Raw genomic sequence first — 16,283 nt, 5'->3', positions numbered from 1 at the left:
CAATAACAGCCACATTTTATCAATATCAAATTACACTCCCCATCCAAATATAGATCAATTATACAGCCAATTATACATTTGGAGTATGCTGGGTGCAAACCCGTGTGCTGGGTTTCAGGGTGCAAAGTTCTTATTTCTTCCTGCTTCCAAAATCTTAGTTAGTCCAATTGCATTCAGTCCTGATCTTAGTTCCTAATCAACTGGAACTGATTTCTTGACCTCCATATTGAGATATTTAATTTTTAAAAAAAAAAAATCCCACAAAAAGTTTTGTATCCTGTAAATTCCCTGTGTGAGATGTTTATTTTCCCATTTGTTTCTCCATTGTTCTAATCATGTCTTGCACAGCATCTCTGCTTCCGCTTTTCCAATCTTTCTCTTCTGTTGAAATTCAAGCTGCGTCATTATGCCATCTTTGTTGTTTATATCTGACTAAAGGCAGAGGCATAGCAAGGTCAGATGGTACGCGGTGCAGAAGATTTCTTGTCACACACACCCCACACATTCAAATTATTAAAAGAAGGAAAAAGAATATACTTACAGTGGCAAGTGTTATTTTCTGGTTTATTTACTGAACATTGTGAGCACGAGCAGCTTGGGCTTAGTGGCCCAGGAGGTCGTCCGCGGTGCCCACACGCCCCGGACCCCAACCGCTGTTTGCAGCTGCCTTGTTGGCCTCCGCGGGCCACTGCTTCCTCAGAAGACCGCCACAGCGGCCCAAGAAACCCAACCATCGGGACGTCGTCCTCGGCAGCACCAGCGCTTTTGTTTCCTTCGCCCTGCCCCCAGCCCCCAGCTGCGTTGGGGGTGAGGCGAAGGTCCCAAGGCAAGGGGGTGGCACCCAGGACCCAGTAAGCCCTACCCACCTCTCGGAGAGGAGCTTCAATAACTTTATTTTTTAAATACTTCTTTTCCCCATTTTGTCACACACACCCCCTCAGCAGTGGCAACCGAGGCGCCCCGCTCCTACTGCACCCCCCTTCCTACGCCACTGAGTAAAGGAGTAATCTGGCATCCCGCCATAAATCCAGGTGAGTTTTCAGTTCTCCTACTCCTCTGATTTTTATCTCTAATGATCTGGCGTCCTGCCAGAGCCACGGCAGATCTTCAAAAGCCATAATCCAAATTACCATCCAATGGAAGTTAGATGCTTTAAATCATTTCACACAGTTCTATTTTCATTTTAATCCATAAATATAATTCCATTCTCTTTTTCTTCTTGCTTTTTGTCAGTTTGTTATCATTTAGGGGGAGATTTGCCAAATCATTTATATAGCAAGTATAGTATAATTTAAAAAGTGTAAAAGCTCCCCTCCCCCCGACATACCATGTTCTTCAACCAAGGAAATCTTTCCAGTTTGAAATGTTGCAACCCAGTAGCTGATTCACTTGGCAGTTTGTAATCTTGTCCCCTTCATCCGGCTCACGTCTGTAAATTAAAACCAATTTCATCCTAATGGGCAGAAGAACCTCCGCTCTTAATGGCTGCGTGGGGGGCGGGGGGGTTACTAATATGCAAAGTGTGGAAGGGAAATGTTTCCTCTGCTTGCAGTTTTGAGTCAATTGAGTGCATTGAGCCCTGGCAGAGAAAGTTAATAAACCTCCCCTCCAAGAGGTCGGTCGGGATTGACTGGTCGATCCCCGGGAGGTCCGGTCGATCACTGTCGATCACGGGCTCCTTTTCCTTTGCTTTTGCCTAAGAGCAGCCAGCCCCGGCCGGCCCCTCTCCCTCCATTTTCACACGATCGTGGAACGGAAGACGGAGTTTACTCTGTGAGGCAGGTTGTTTCCATAGCGATGTTTTGGGGAGCGACTAATCCCCTCTCCCCTTTACTCTAGTCTGACATTTTCCCCTTAATAACGGGACATTCTTCCCTAAAAAAAAAAAAAAAGCTTAATAACTTTGACCTGAACCCCCCCCCCCCAAAAAAGGGATAGATCACTGCCAGTTTTTTTTCCTGTGAGTAGCTCGCAGTCTCTTGGGAGTTGGACGTCCCCTGACATCTATGAAAGTCCACCTAAACTCTGCTTGGCGGTGCTGTGGGCGAGATTGATGCAGCCACATTATCCTTCCCTCTCAAACTCCCAAGAAGCCCCAAAGCTATGCTGTTTTATACAGGGTTTTAGCACCCCTTCTGTTTCTAAAAACTTAATTTACAGTCAAAACAGTCCTCTTTTTCAGCCTTGGGATAATTCTGTTCAATATACTGTATCATAATGGTAACTGGCACTACTAATAATTACTCAGACCTACTGAGTGCTGGGAGAGTGCTCAAACTAATAGAAAGCTAGGAGAAAGTATCGTTAACTTCATTTTTTAGAACTTTGGACACATACGTCTCTCCATCCCCCCCTCCAGACAAGTACTGTATTTTTTCGTGTATAAGATGCCCCCATGTATAAGATGCCCCTATTTTTGGGAACTCTAAATTAAGAAAACACCCCTATTTTAAACCTAATTTTATGGTGTGTTGTTTTTTTTAAAAAAACAAACAAAAAACCTAGTCTTATACACGGAAAAATACAGTAATTCTCCCAACACACACAATGAAACCTGTATATATGCAGTATGTGGCAAGGTGACAAGTGGCAATGGTATTAGCCATTAGGGAATACATACTAGGGGAAACAGAGGGCTGTGAAGTAATTTAGAGGAGGCATTTCATGAACAAGCCAACATCCAACTGCACACAGACAAGATCCACCAACTGAACTTAACCGTCTCTGAAGAAGCGAATGGACAGCCTTGCCCTGAAGAGTTTGTTACTCTTAAAGCTGCAGCAACATATATCAGCCTGGGGGTGCACACAAAGTAGGGCGCAGAATAGGAGAATGGAAGAGGAGGAATGGAAATGGGGCATCTGCATATAAGGGGGAAGGAAAGGGGGCTGGAGGCAGTGAGTTTGTGTGCTGAGCCAGAGAGAGGACACCTCAGCCCCCTGGAGTTGGCATACCTGAATCAACAAACCTGAAAGAGCTCACACACATCTCTACATTTCCTTGCCCTACTTGATGTGATGGCTGTATCATTCCCTGGAAAACAAGAGTGAATCTGAAAAGAGGAGCGTGTCTATCTGGTGAAGAAGGTGGGGTGAGAAGAACAGCCAGCTTTCCCAGAAGCTCAGACTTTTGGCTGTTGCTGCACCTGCCAAGCAGAGGAGGAAGAGCCATTCTTTCCAATCTGGGCCCTCCACCCTACCAGAAACCCTGACCCCCCAAACAGTGGGCAAGAGCTGCAGTCCAGAGTACTGTTTTAGATAATCTAATTATTATTTTTCTTCTCCAATGCTTCCACCTCAGTACACTATTTCTTGGTTCACTGCAGACTTGGAAAGATACAAGCACCCCAAACATTGGAGAGCCTTTCACAACTCACTGGACAGGCAAATTGGCATTGCTGCCGTTGCAAAGCTGCAGAAGATTTCGCTGTACTGATTGGTTGCCCAGTGCGAAATCCCTCAAAGAAGACAGGTCAAGTGCATTCTGCTGCAGAGTCACCACTTTGGGTAGCTCCAAAGAAACAAGGTGTTGCTCTTTACCTTGTTGCCATCCCCTGCTAGAATGGGGATTTGGTTAACAGGCTGCCTCCAAAATCAGAAAACGGTACAGTGGTGCCTCGCAAGACGAAATAAATTTGTTCCGCGAGTGCTGCCGTATAGTGGAAGTTTCGCCTTGCGAAGCATGGTTGGAGGAAACACGGCTTTACGGGGGGGGGACCTGCAAAACGTTTTTGTTTTGCGAGTCGCGGCCATAGGGAAATTCATCTTGCGAGTCACCCTTTCGTTAGCGAATGCCTTTCGTCTAGCGAGTTTTTCGTCTAGCGAGGCATTCGTCTAGTGAGGTACCACTGTACTCCAAACCTGGGATTTCCTTTAAACCAGGGATAGGCAAGGTTTACCTCGCCTAGGCCGGTTCACTCCAGCAGAGATCCCCCCGTGGGCCAGATTGTGCGTGCACCCACGATTTCCGGCATCTGCTTCTGTGCAGACACAATTTCCGGCGCTGTGGACGCGAGCCCATGCTGTGCCAGTTTAGCACAGTGCACAGAGACTTGCCAAGCGGGCAGCTTGGTTCAGGGGTGGCTCGTGGGCCAGTTAAATGACCCCCATGGGCCACTTGTCCCATTAGGTTGCTACCCCTGCTTTAAACTGTGTCTAGCAAACTTCATATGAAAGCAGTTATGTATGTGAACTATATTATGAAACCAGGGATATGATGCAATTAAAGTCCAAAAGGAAAGCCTTCAGCCCCTTAAACGTTCTTCCTGTCCTTCAGCTTTTACAGTCTTGGGGATAAGTTAATATTTTTTTTACCTTTCATGTTTATTGTCTAGATAATACAATTTCTAATAACATATTCATTAATCCAGTTCTGTGGAATGTTATTATGCATATCATTATGCTGCTGTTAATATACCAGATGCCTCCATGCCTTGCTAAAACGCATTTGCATTTTTATACCTAGCTAATGCTCTTTTATTGTTACTGCTAGTGATGCTCTTGTCATTTCTCCCGCTGAAATTTTGTAAACATCTGGTGTTTACTCAGATCAAACAGATCAGGATTGTAGCCTTTTGTTTTTGACCTTCAGATGTGGCACTCTCCTATAGCTCTCAAACATGGGCACACTTTTTTTAAAAAAGAACCTTTTGGTAGAACTGTCTCCTTCGTTGCACGAATTTTGCTCTGAAAGAAACAAACCTTGCAGTGCTAGATGGATGAAAATTTCAACATATCCATTTATCTGACTGAGCTATACACATAATAGAAGAACAATTATTGAAAGATCCAGCCATTCTTGCTTTAAAGGTAAAGGTAAAGGTAAAGGTACCCCTGACAGTTAAGTCCAGTCGCGAACGATTCTGGGGTTGCGGCACTCATCTCGCTTTACAAGCCAAGCCAGAGCACGGAAATGCTGGAGCGGTACCTATTTATCTACTTGCACTTTGATATGCTTTTAAACTGTTAGGTTGGCAGGAGCTGAGACCGAACAATGGGAGCTCACCCAGTTGCGGGGCCTCGAACTGCCGACCTCCCGATCGGCAAGTCCAAGTGGCAATCGGCAAGTCCAAGTTTAAACCACAGCGTCACCAGCGTCACCATTCTTCCTTTACTTTGGGGCTTTTTCCCACTGATAATTTTCTAGAGATGTTGCTAAATTCTCCTGCAACAAGGTTAGATTGGATTTTGGAGGAAGGGGCAATCTAGTTCAGATGGAATTGGATTACTGAAATATATCAGTGGGTCTGGTGACTTCCAGTAGTTTATTGGTGCACACAAGACTTCATGACACAAGCACACAGGGTCTAGTTCAGCTCCTGGAATTGTAATTCTGGAACCCACAACATCCCATATTCAGCCAGGAATTAACAGCTAATTTGGATTGAAGAATCCAGTTCTACCAAAATAATTCTTCAGCAGAACAGGGTAGTTTATTAATGTGTTGCTGTCTGCTGCTTTAAAGAGCACTTTCACCTGTCTACAGCACTGGTTAGCTAGCATGTGGGACTACTGAAAATAATGAAGGGAATGTCCCTTAGGATTGACAGGATTGTCAATCAACCTTCAAAGGAATGCTATAAAAGCATGTCACACCATGAAATGAGTTTTCTAAGGGACAAATGTGAGTACAGCATTTGTATGAGGAAGAAATTGGATTTCTGCCATTAAGTAATGTCATTGCTCTGTAGCACCTCCAGGAAATGGTGGTAAATTCTCAGATTCATAAAATGCTTGGGTCACAATTAGAGATGCATGAGAATTTTGCCAAGCTCAGGACTGGATTATGTATTCTGGATCCCTGAATTCTGTTCCAGAGTGGAACCAACCTTCACTGTAATTTTCAAAAATGTGCTCCTATTCCTTTCATGTTGACCCCCCCCATTCCCTCTTAACCTAGCCCCTGATGGAGCAGACCAATGGCCCCTCTCATCCAGTATGCTGCCCTGACAGGTGCTGTGGGGAGCCCCCAGGCAGGGTGGGAGGGCAAGAGCAGCTCCTTCCTTGGAGGTTCTGAAGCAGAGGTGGGTGGCCACCTGCTAGGGATGCTGACAATCCTGCATTGCAGGAGGTTGGACAACATGACCCTTCAGGTCCCTTCCAAATTTACAATTCTATGATTCTATGACACAACTTTGAAAAAAACCTTTGAATTATTAACGTAAAACCTTTAAAACATACAGCATGGTGTGTGTCATCTTTCTATAGTAGTGGCACTCCAACAGAGTAAGCCATATGCATAAAAATCAAACACATTTTAAACAGGTGTACATTCCTTTTTAAAGCTCTGTCTCAGCCCCCAGGTACCTTCAATATATTTATGCTTTCAGATCATTCTAGTCCAACTGCATTCACTTCTATAGAAAAGGAGCAGTTTTTCCTCTCTTTTAAATAGTTCTGCCTTATTTACCTTCCTGAAATATGCTTCATCTTCCTTGCCCCATTCTTTTCTTTGATGGTCATTTGAATGAATGAATTTATTATTTCGGTCACAGACCAGTTCCAGCCCACATACAATGGATTCAAACTACAAGAAAGAAGATTCCACCTAAACATTAGGAAGAACTTCCTGACAGTAAGAGCTGTTCGACAGTGGAATTTGCTGCCAAGGAGTGTGGTGGAGTCTCCTTCTTTGGAGGTCTTTAAGCAGAGGCTTGACAGCCATCTGTCAGGCATGCTTTGATGGTGTTTCCTGCTTGGCAGGGGGATGGACTGGATGGCCCTTGTGGTCTCTTCCAATTCTATGATTCTATGATTCTATGATCTCGGGATCCTTGTCCTCTACCAAGGATTTTAGACATTGAGGTTCAGATTCATTTGGAGATTTTTGCATAGCAGGGGTAATAAATACCGAGCGTATATCCCCATAGAAATGGCAGCGTAACAAGGCATGAGAGACAGTTTCTACCTCCATCAAGCCACAGGGGCAGACTCATTCTGCGTACGGTTTGCCCTCGAATCTGCCCTGCAATAAGGCAGATGGAGCACGTTGAATCTAGTGAGGGTAAATGAGATGGTCATTTTGGTTTGCTGTAGCTTTTCCATCTGGGCTCCTGAGTTGGGCATCTTTGCCAAGGGGTTCACTCTCTTGCTGCTCCAACAAATCAGTAACAACTGGTGGACAGTCCAGCTCTAGTGTTGCTGATATTTCTTTGTCTTCCTTGCGGTTAGTAGCTGAGAGTGTTGTGTTTCCTTTGGAAAAGCCCTATAGTATATTATTCATTCATCTTCAATTCTGTTACGGGGTGCAATTTCCTTCGTTTTTTTCAAGGAGTCCATGGGTAAATCTTGCGAGACCATGACCAAATTATTGTCATATATTATTTCTTCAATATTTCTCATAACCTTCCAGATCTTGTATTTTGTTTTAAAATGGTGGAAGCACATAACAATACCTGGGAGCAGGGACTTCATTTTGCAGGCGGGCGGACAGTAGTCTATGCACTCTCTCCAAATCTTCTGGGGACAATTCCAGGGAAAGTATTACAGTGGACTATAAATTTTGTAATATTACCTCCTTTTGCCTCATCTTTAATATCACACACATGTAAAATAACCCTTATTTGCATAACAAAATCGAAAATTCTTTCTAGTAGCACCTTAGAGACCAACTGAGTTTCTTCCTGGTATGAGCTTTCGTGAGCCTTATTTGCATGTTCTCTTCCTCCTCAAGCTTAGGCTTAATGTCTTTCTTTTCCTGAAGCAGCCTTTTAATGTTTTGTTCTTGCCGTAAACTTAGATCCATGGCTGCAGAAGTGGTTTCAGCAGTTCACTTTTTCTGTTACTGTATTTACCTTTCCTTCCAGAGGAGCCATTAATTCTTTCTGTGTTTCCATGACCGTGGCTTTTAAGGAGGTGTGTTGTGCTTCAGACTAAGTATGGCACCCAGGTTTCCCCCCCTTTTCCAGCTGCATTTTCTGCTGTTTTAGAAGGGACAGTAGGCATTGAATCGCTTTCTCCACTTGTTGGAACTTCACATGCCCATTTCCCTCTTGGCCTGAAGAATTGAGCTAAGCTTCCCTGTTTTGAGTGAAACACTGCTGTGGACAGAGCCATAGCCGGGTGATCTTGCACCCCTGGCAAAACCATCCAGATTGTGCCCCCAGCCACGGACAAATTAGCTCTTCTTTCCACCTCTCCTCTAACCCCCTTCTTTCCACCCATTCAATTCACCCTCTATTTAAAACAATTTCTTATGAGGCAGTAATCAATATTTATATTTATGGACATATTTTAGCCGATTTGGAGGGGGCATTGCCTGCACCCCTGCCGGGGGCCCACCTTGCCACCCACTAGCTACGGCCCTGACTGTGGATATTCCCTTAGGCAGAGGGAGTACGAGTTTTTAATAAATGCTGAGCAATTGGGCAGATTACAGCAAAATTCAGCACCCAGGAGTTCTAAGCATCCATTTTTCGTTCCTCTTTGGCCACACACACACACACACACACACACCAGCAAAAGGGGCAAGGAAGTCACTAGAAATTGTAACAGCCATTCAGAACCAAGTAAGACACTTAGTTACATGTTAAGTAGGGATAGAGTTACTGTAGAGGTTTGGAGCTTTTAGAGTTAACAAGCTCAACCGGTTGTCCCACCCACAGGAGGAAGAGCGTCACCGGATGCTCTGTGTACTGTTGTACTTTGTAATGTGATACTTGTTTTTTTCTGTGTCCGGAGAACGGAGAGAAGGGAGAAGCCACCAACATGGCTTGCGTCTCTCCAGGAATGTAGATTTATGCCTTGTAAAATAAAGCTTCTAGATTAGAAAGAAGCCGGACTCTGTTGTCTGTAATATGCTGGCATGCACACCCCCCCGTTGCGTGAGAGAAGATAAGAAAAGAAAACTCTGCTGAATAGCACAGGAGACGGCAGCAAGGAAAAACGCTTCAGGCAGGTACTCGCAGGGGAAGCGTGCCGGGCTCCAGTTGTGCTAAGGTTGGTTTGAAGTGTTTCCAACAATCAAAAACTCTTCAGGTTATGGATCCAAGTTTTTCCCGATTCTGGACTGATTCTGGAGCAGTTCCAAGGATCCAGAACGTGTGTGCCAAGCTGAGAAGTGCCTCCCTGGTTTGGACTGTGATGGAGCATCCAGGGAAGTTTGCTTTGCCAGCAGGAGCATTCAGCAGTCTGCTGAATGGCTCAGAAGCCTAAAACCTGCTGCCAGAGGTTGGAAGGCAGCAGGGAAGCCCAGATTGAGGTGTGCCCAAGCAGTGTACCCTCTCTGGTGAAACCCCCATCTGTGGAGCCGGGTAAGAAGCTACAGATTCGTAAGTACGCTACCCCTGGGCAAGATGGAGGGAGCCATAGCATTCCCAGCAAGGAGGAGGGAAGCTTTTGTTTGCAAGCACCTCCAGCCTCACAGCTTCAATGCAGACAGCTGTTCCCTGAGAGCGTTGATGTTCTGGCCAACGCCTGTGAGGAGGATGGTCTGGCCAGTGCTTGTGAAGCCTGGAAGAAGACCCTAGCCCAGTTTCCTGGGGCTGAGGGACTGGCTGAAGTGGCTTTGGAAAGCTCGCCCCCAGCTCGGCTTATGGCTGTTGTGCAGCAACAGTGCCATGGAAAGCAGGAGGGGGGCCAGATCGCCGTGGGCTTTGCTCCCAGAAAGGGAGGGGCTGTTTCCAAGTCTGAAGCCAGCGTAAAGGGCATTGACTGTGGAGCTGTGTTTTGGCACGTCGCCTGCACCTGGTCTTTTGTTGACGTGCATGGCTGAAGATAAGGGCAAGGCCGTTTCTCACAGCCATCAGGTCACGTGCCCAGCTGAGTGAGAAGGACGGAGCCGAGATAAGCCCTACTGTTGTGATGCAGTCACCGAGGCAACGCTGAGAGAGGCCAACCCTGGTGGGCTGCGTGTGATGGTTGCCGTCGTCGTCGTCGTCATCGTTCCTCCTGGTGGACTTGTGAGGAACTGCGAGTCTCCTTCTACAGAGCAGTTCAACGTACTGGCTGCTGCAGTCGAGAGGCAGTTTGTGACTGTTGGAGGCAAGAAAAGGCTTGACTTTTTGCTAACAGTCGAGGGACAGATCCAAGGGACAGAACTGGCGTTTTCTTTGGTTGCTGACGTGACTCTGTATTTGTTTATATCAAACCTTCTGTTCATTGTTTTTTGCTGTTTGCTTTGTGATTATCACCTGTTCTGATTGCAGGGGCCAGAAGATGCTTCTACGCGTGAAATGCAGCCAGGACGGGCTGTTTGCTGTCGAGGGGCCTCAATCCAGAACAGGGGGAGGTGGCGCTGATGGAATGTTTGCTCGGTGCACCAGTGTGCCCGTGCACCACTTATGTTTGTGTCAGTGATACCAAAGGCTGGCAAGTCGCCACTGGGACAGTGTGCTGAAGCAGCCTGAGTTCTCTGAAGGGTGCAAGTTAAGGGCATGTAACAGCTTTCTTGATTGCAGGGTTTGCAAGGTCGAGGAGTCGACATCCTGCTACCCCGCGTCTGAAAGGGAAACCACGCGTCCCTTTTCCCTGGTTCATGTGGCTGTTTCTGAAAGGAAGCCAGAAGCTAACCTGGGGGGAGCGTGTTGTTCTGAGTGTTTGGCTGATGCTTTCTCTCACCACATGTGGTCTGCGTTGCTCAAGGAGGCAACTGAGACAGCACCACTGGTTGCAGTGGAACAGCAGGTTTCTACTGGAGTAGGCTGTTCCCAGGTCCTCAGTGAGAGGGGGAGTAAGCACAGTGTGACTAACTTGTTTTCTTCACAGGTATGTGGTCTTGCAGAGAGGCAGCAAAGGATGCTGCATGCTGCCACTGAAGACATGCTCTTGGATGCAGAGCTTCCACAAGGGTTCTGGGTGGAACTAGGTGGCAATGGTCCAGGTGGATCAGCCCCAAGAGGGGGTATCGCTGTGGTTTTGGCAACTGCTGGTGGCTCGGGCCGAGTTCCCGGCCATCACCAGGGTGCAGCACAGCTAGGGGCAACTCCAAGGCAGCAGCCTGGGAGTGCACCCGCAACTCCTATGTCACAGACTAGGAGGCAGGCCACGCTTGGCGACTCTTTGTGTGGCAACTCTTCTCCAGGAGAGCCTGGCGCAGGTCTCGTCCTGGTGCAAGAGGGGGGTTCTTTGGCAGTGAAGCAGGAGCCCAAAGGCGCGCCAACGTCATCCTTGGGTGGTTCAGTTAGGATGCACGGACGCAGCAAGTCTGTAGGTGAGATGCCTGACGTCACGGACGTGCAGGTGGAATCCAGTGCAACTGGAGCAGAGGGAGAATCTGAAGTGGTATCACAGCAGTTTGCACGATCCACTGAAGGGATTCTGCCCGAAAGGTTCACGGCCACTAGCGTGAGTGCTTGTTTGGTTCAGGGTGAACCAGAGAGCCTTGTGAAGGTTCAATGGGTATCTCAAGGTGAGGCCCAGAAATGGCAGGATGCCATGGTAGAGCAGGTAGGCTCAATGAGGTCTTTGGGTGTGTGCACAACCACGACGCTGTCAGAAGGTCGTTGGGTGTACAGACTCAAGACGGCAGCAACTGGCGAGTTGCAGTGCAAGGCTAGGTCAGTAGCCAGAGGTTTCACTCACGAGGAGGGGGTCCATTGTTCCGAGGTACTGGACGCACCCTCTCTCAGAAGCGAAACCACGCGCATGCTGTTAGCGGTCGCGACTCAAAGCAGCTTTGAGGCAAGCCACTTTGGTTTGGATGCCTGTTTGGATTCCGACCTGGATGAGGAGAGGTACGAGGTACCTCCGCCAGGGTTCGAGGACAACGGGCCAAATCAGGTGTGGAGTTTGCACGAGGCAATCACTGGCTTGAAGGAGTCAGCCAGAGATTGGTCCTCAGGCGTGCAAGAAGCTTTGAGAAAGCTAGGTGTCAGCCAGAGTTGTGCTGATAGCTGCCTGTTTCTGGCAGGAGTAAGCCCAGAACAGGGTCTAGTTCTGCAGTCCGGTGCGGACGTGCTTTACCTGGTGGAGACCAGGGGACAGGTGCAACGGTTCGCAGAGGAGCTTGGTCAGTATTTCCAGCTCAGGAACCTAAGCCCTGTTGGTGTTTACCTAGGTGTGCAGGTAGACAGAGCCGAAGACGGTAGTGTCTTGCTCAATCAGACTGGCAAGGTAGTGCAGTCGTTGAAGAAGTTCAGAGTGTCTGAATGTGCTAGTGTCAGAACACCCATGGAGACGTGTCTAGGTGAGGACAGTCAGACCGGGGAACGCTCTGAGTTCGAGAGCCCCGAGGTGTTTAGGTCAGCTCCTGGGAGGCTGTTGTTTCCTTCACGGTTGAGCAAACCTGACATAGCAGTTGCTGTGGATCTGTTCAGCAAGGTGGCTGCAAATCCCAGCATGCATGCCTGGAATGGCATGGTGAGAGTGCTCCAGAGTTTGCAGGAGACTAAGGAGTTTTGCCCGGAGTTGTCAGCTACCGGTGAGCCCCAGCTCACGCGCTGGTGCGACGGCGGTTGGGCAAATTCCGAGGACAGGAAATCTGTGTCTGAAATGGTTGTACAGTGTGGAGGAGCTCTAGGCGGGCTGAAGTCCCGGTGCCAGAGCCTCATTGCTCGTTCTCGTGCAGTAGCCAGGTACAGTGCGTTGTCAGTGCTTTGCAGGGAACTGGAGTTCTATAGGTGTTTGGTCCAAGAGATCTGCGTTCAGAGTTGCCTGCCCGTGATGGTTTGGGAGGACAACCAACTCTGTTTGTTGGCGGCAGAGTCTGGACAAGTCAAGGCCAGACCCAAACACCTAGACGTTCTCTTTCGAGACGTGTGCGTTCAGACCGGCTTGGAGAAGCTGAAGTACTGTCCTGGTCAGGTGAACCAGAGGGTTGGGTTCACGAAGCCCCTGAGCTTCCAACGTCATGGGGAGTTCTGTGAGGGTTTGTGTAGGGTAAGCTGCATGCTTACAACGCCCCTGTGTGCGGGACAAGAGGGGGTGTAGAGGTTTGGAGCTTTTAGAGTTAACAAGCTCAACCGGTTGTCCCACCCACAGGAGGAAGAGCGTCACCGGATGCTCTGTGTACTGTTGTACTTTGTAATGTGATACTTGTTTTTTTCTGTGTCCGGAGAACGGAGAGAAGGGAGAAGCCACCAACATGGCTTGCGTCTCTCCAGGAATGTAGATTTATGCCTTGTAAAATAAAGCTTCTAGATTAGAAAGAAGCCGGACTCTGTTGTCTGTAATATGCTGGCATGCACACACCCCCGTTGCGTGAGAGAAGATAAGAAAAGAAAACTCTGCTGAATAGCACAGGAGACGGCAGCAAGGAAAAACGCTTCAGGCAGGTACTCGCAGGGGAAGCGTGCCGGGCTCCAGTTGTGCTAAGGTTGGTTTGAAGTGTTTCCAACAATCAAAAACTCTTCAGTTACCTTTTCTGAACCTGCTCATCTTCAAACTTGGTCTGTAGCACTTCACATTTTGTTAAATTTATATGATCTCAGCCTGGTATGTTGATTTGCAAAAATAATGTTATCGTCAGTGGTGTGATCAGCTCTTACAATAATGGATATCATTATATCCCCATATCTATTTCTGCTTTTTACAGTATTGCTACCATTATTCACAACCCATCATTGAGTAGCTACTTGCCCTCAGTTTTATTGTTAGCCTTATTTATTTGGGATGCAAAACAAAACAAAAAACAGATTGCATTCCTTGTCTGGTGGCAGAGCACCAGCTGGATTGGGCCCCTGGTCTGTGGCCTAGGCCTGCAAGCAGTAAGACATTCCCCCCTTTTTTGCTCAGGATTCCTTTGTATAACTCTGGTAGACAGTTATGTCTAAGAATTACAAAGCTAGATTGCCTTGTCAGGGCAACTGGTGTGTGCAGTTCAAACCCATTTTTCCACTGGCGCAAGGAGGTTTGACGCTCAGTAAGCCGGTTTCTAGAATGCACTGGAGATTCTAGAATGCACAGAACCAAAATGGTCCAAGGCCTGGAAACGATGCCTTATGAGGAACGGCTTAGGGAGCTAGGTATGTTTAGCCTGGAGAAGAGAAGGTTAAGGAGTGATATGATAGCCATGTTCAAATATATAAAAGGATGTAATATAGAGGAGGGAGAAAGGTTGTTTTCTGCTGCTCCAGAGAAGCGGACACGGGGCAATGGATTCAAACTACAAGAAAGAAGATTCCACCTAAACATGAGGAAGAACTTCCTGACAGTAAGAGCTGTTCGGCAGTGGAATTTGCTGCCAAGGAGTGTGGTGGAGTCTCCTTCTTTGGAGGTCTTTAAGCGGAGGCTTGACAGCCATCTGTCAGGAATGCTTTGATGGTGTTTCCTGCTTGGCAGGGGGTTGGACTGGATGGCCCTTGTGGTCTCTTCCAACTCTAGGATTCTATGATTCTATCTGTGGGCACGCCATGAGTTGGCAAACACTACCTGCAAAGGTAATATCACAGTAATCTAAAGATCACTCAGCTACATACACAGAGGGACAGGCAGGGAATCAATCCTGCATCAATGTCTAGTTTGCAATAGATGACAGAAATCAATTGAGGGCTAATTCACTGTGTATGAATGATGAAGTAACTTTGAGGAAAACTGGGAACAAAAAAGGTGCTGAGAGAGCAAGCAGTGTTGTAATTCATCTTCCCTCCAATGAAGCAGATGATATTGGAGATATTTTCCACTGTTGACAAAAGCAGTAGTGACTGCACCAAAATGTTGTGCTGCACAGGCAGAAGGCACCTCTATCCTTCTTTCCTGGCAGCGGAGACACATCATTAGCTGCACAAGGACAGAGGAGGACAGAGAAGGCAGACTTGCAGCCCAGTCCTGGGAAAAGCACAGCAAGCCTGGAGGGGGGATAGATAGATAGATAGATAGAGAGAGAGAGAGAGAGAGAGAGAGAGAGAGTGCACGCACGCACGCACGCACGCACATGATTTGAAATATTACATAAGCTGTAACAATAACAGAGTATAGAACAAGGGAGAAATTACAAAAAATGAACAACATATCCAAAGTTTCTCACGTGTCTAAGACCAGGTATTTCTTCCTTGTCTCCTGCTCTTACTTAGTTCCTCCATCCCAAACCTTTCCCATCTCTGCCACTTGCATCTACCCAAATGTAGCCCTTGTCCCCTTTTCCTATCTCCATCCAACTCAGGGCTGTCTCTTTCCAGTTATTCTCAAACCTGCCATCAGTTTCCTGGTGACAATCTTTCACCCAGTTATTTGCTATTATTGTCCCAGGCTTCATACTGCAATACACAGGTATCCAGCCTTGTTCCACTATTACATCTGAGATACTGATCAAATTACATTTCCTGAGCTATGTTGTGAACTGCCCTGAGATCTGCAGATAAAGAGCAGTATACGAATTTAATAAACAGTAGTAGTAGCAGCAGCAGCAGCAGTAATAATACCTAAGTAACAATACCTATTGCTGAAATGTGTATAGGGGTGCAGGAGAGGGCCTTCACGGTGGTGGCTGCTCCCAGACTCTGGAACTCCCTCCCTAGAGAAGCCGGACTGGCTCCCTCCTTGCTGTCCTTCTGTCAGCAGGTGAAGAGCTTCTTGTTCCAAGAGGGTTTTGAGAACTGACTGCTTCAAGGGATGGACTGGTGCTCTGGTGTTTTCATTGTAATGATATGTTTGCATTATAGTCACCTAATGTTTAATTGTTTTAATGACTGCATGCATGCACACAAACAGTAGTTTTAGCTGTTCCTCTTTTAAGGTGTAAGCTGCCTTGAGTCTCTGTTAGAGGGAAAAGGCAGTACATAAATAAACATGATATTATAATAATCATTTACTGTAAGCTACAACTGAATATTGTCCATATTTTAAAAAGGTGATGGCACAAAGGAAGGACAGTTTTTGTTTTTTTAATGTATTTTTATTAAATATTTTCTTGATTTACAAAAGTATGTGCAATGTCTCTCTCTCTCGTATTTTTTTCCATGTGACATTTTTACAAATCAGTTTCATTTGTTGAGACATTAGGAAGAAAAGGGGGGAAGATAGGTGGGGGTGGGGTCGGGTGACAATGTTTCTATTTTACTTAATATACGTAGGGTTTGATGTCAGCGTTGCTTGTGCAGGTTCTCTGTTGTTCACTTATGTTCCTTTGGTGGTGAGAGAAGTTGGAGTTGGCCTAGGGTGTGATTGTTCGTTTGTGGTTGGCTGTGGTAATCTTCGTTTTCATGTGTGAGTGGGGTGGGTGGGTGTTTTTGGATCGTTAGCCATATTGATTTGTATGCTGTTGGTGGTTTTTTGTCATTTTTCTTGTTGGGCTGTGTGTGTGATAAAGGGGAGCCATACCGGGGTAAAGGCCTCTTCTTCCATTTGTCCCTGTGTCAGTTTCAGTTTATTGGTTATTTTTTCTAGTAGGCCTGCTTCCCATACTACTTG

At 46.8% G+C, this 16,283-nt stretch overlaps 1 long non-coding RNA gene across 1 annotated transcript; it reads right to left on the bottom strand.

Moving 5' to 3' along the window:
• Positions 1-249: 249 nt before the first annotated feature.
• LOC117044576 lies at positions 250-1,480 on the bottom strand. Its single transcript, XR_004426297.1, has 2 exons — positions 1,328-1,480; positions 250-432 (listed from the first exon to the last, which is right to left on the bottom strand). It is a non-coding gene; the product is annotated as an uncharacterized LOC117044576 (long non-coding RNA).
• Between the last annotated feature and the right edge of the window lie 14,803 nt (positions 1,481-16,283).

Source organism: Lacerta agilis, chromosome 3 (genome assembly GCF_009819535.1).
Source record: "Lacerta agilis isolate rLacAgi1 chromosome 3, rLacAgi1.pri, whole genome shotgun sequence".
NCBI lineage: Eukaryota > Metazoa > Chordata > Lepidosauria > Squamata > Lacertidae > Lacerta > Lacerta agilis.
The sequence above is the reverse complement of the archived record's forward strand: the minus strand, read 5'-3'. Positions and strand labels throughout refer to the sequence as shown.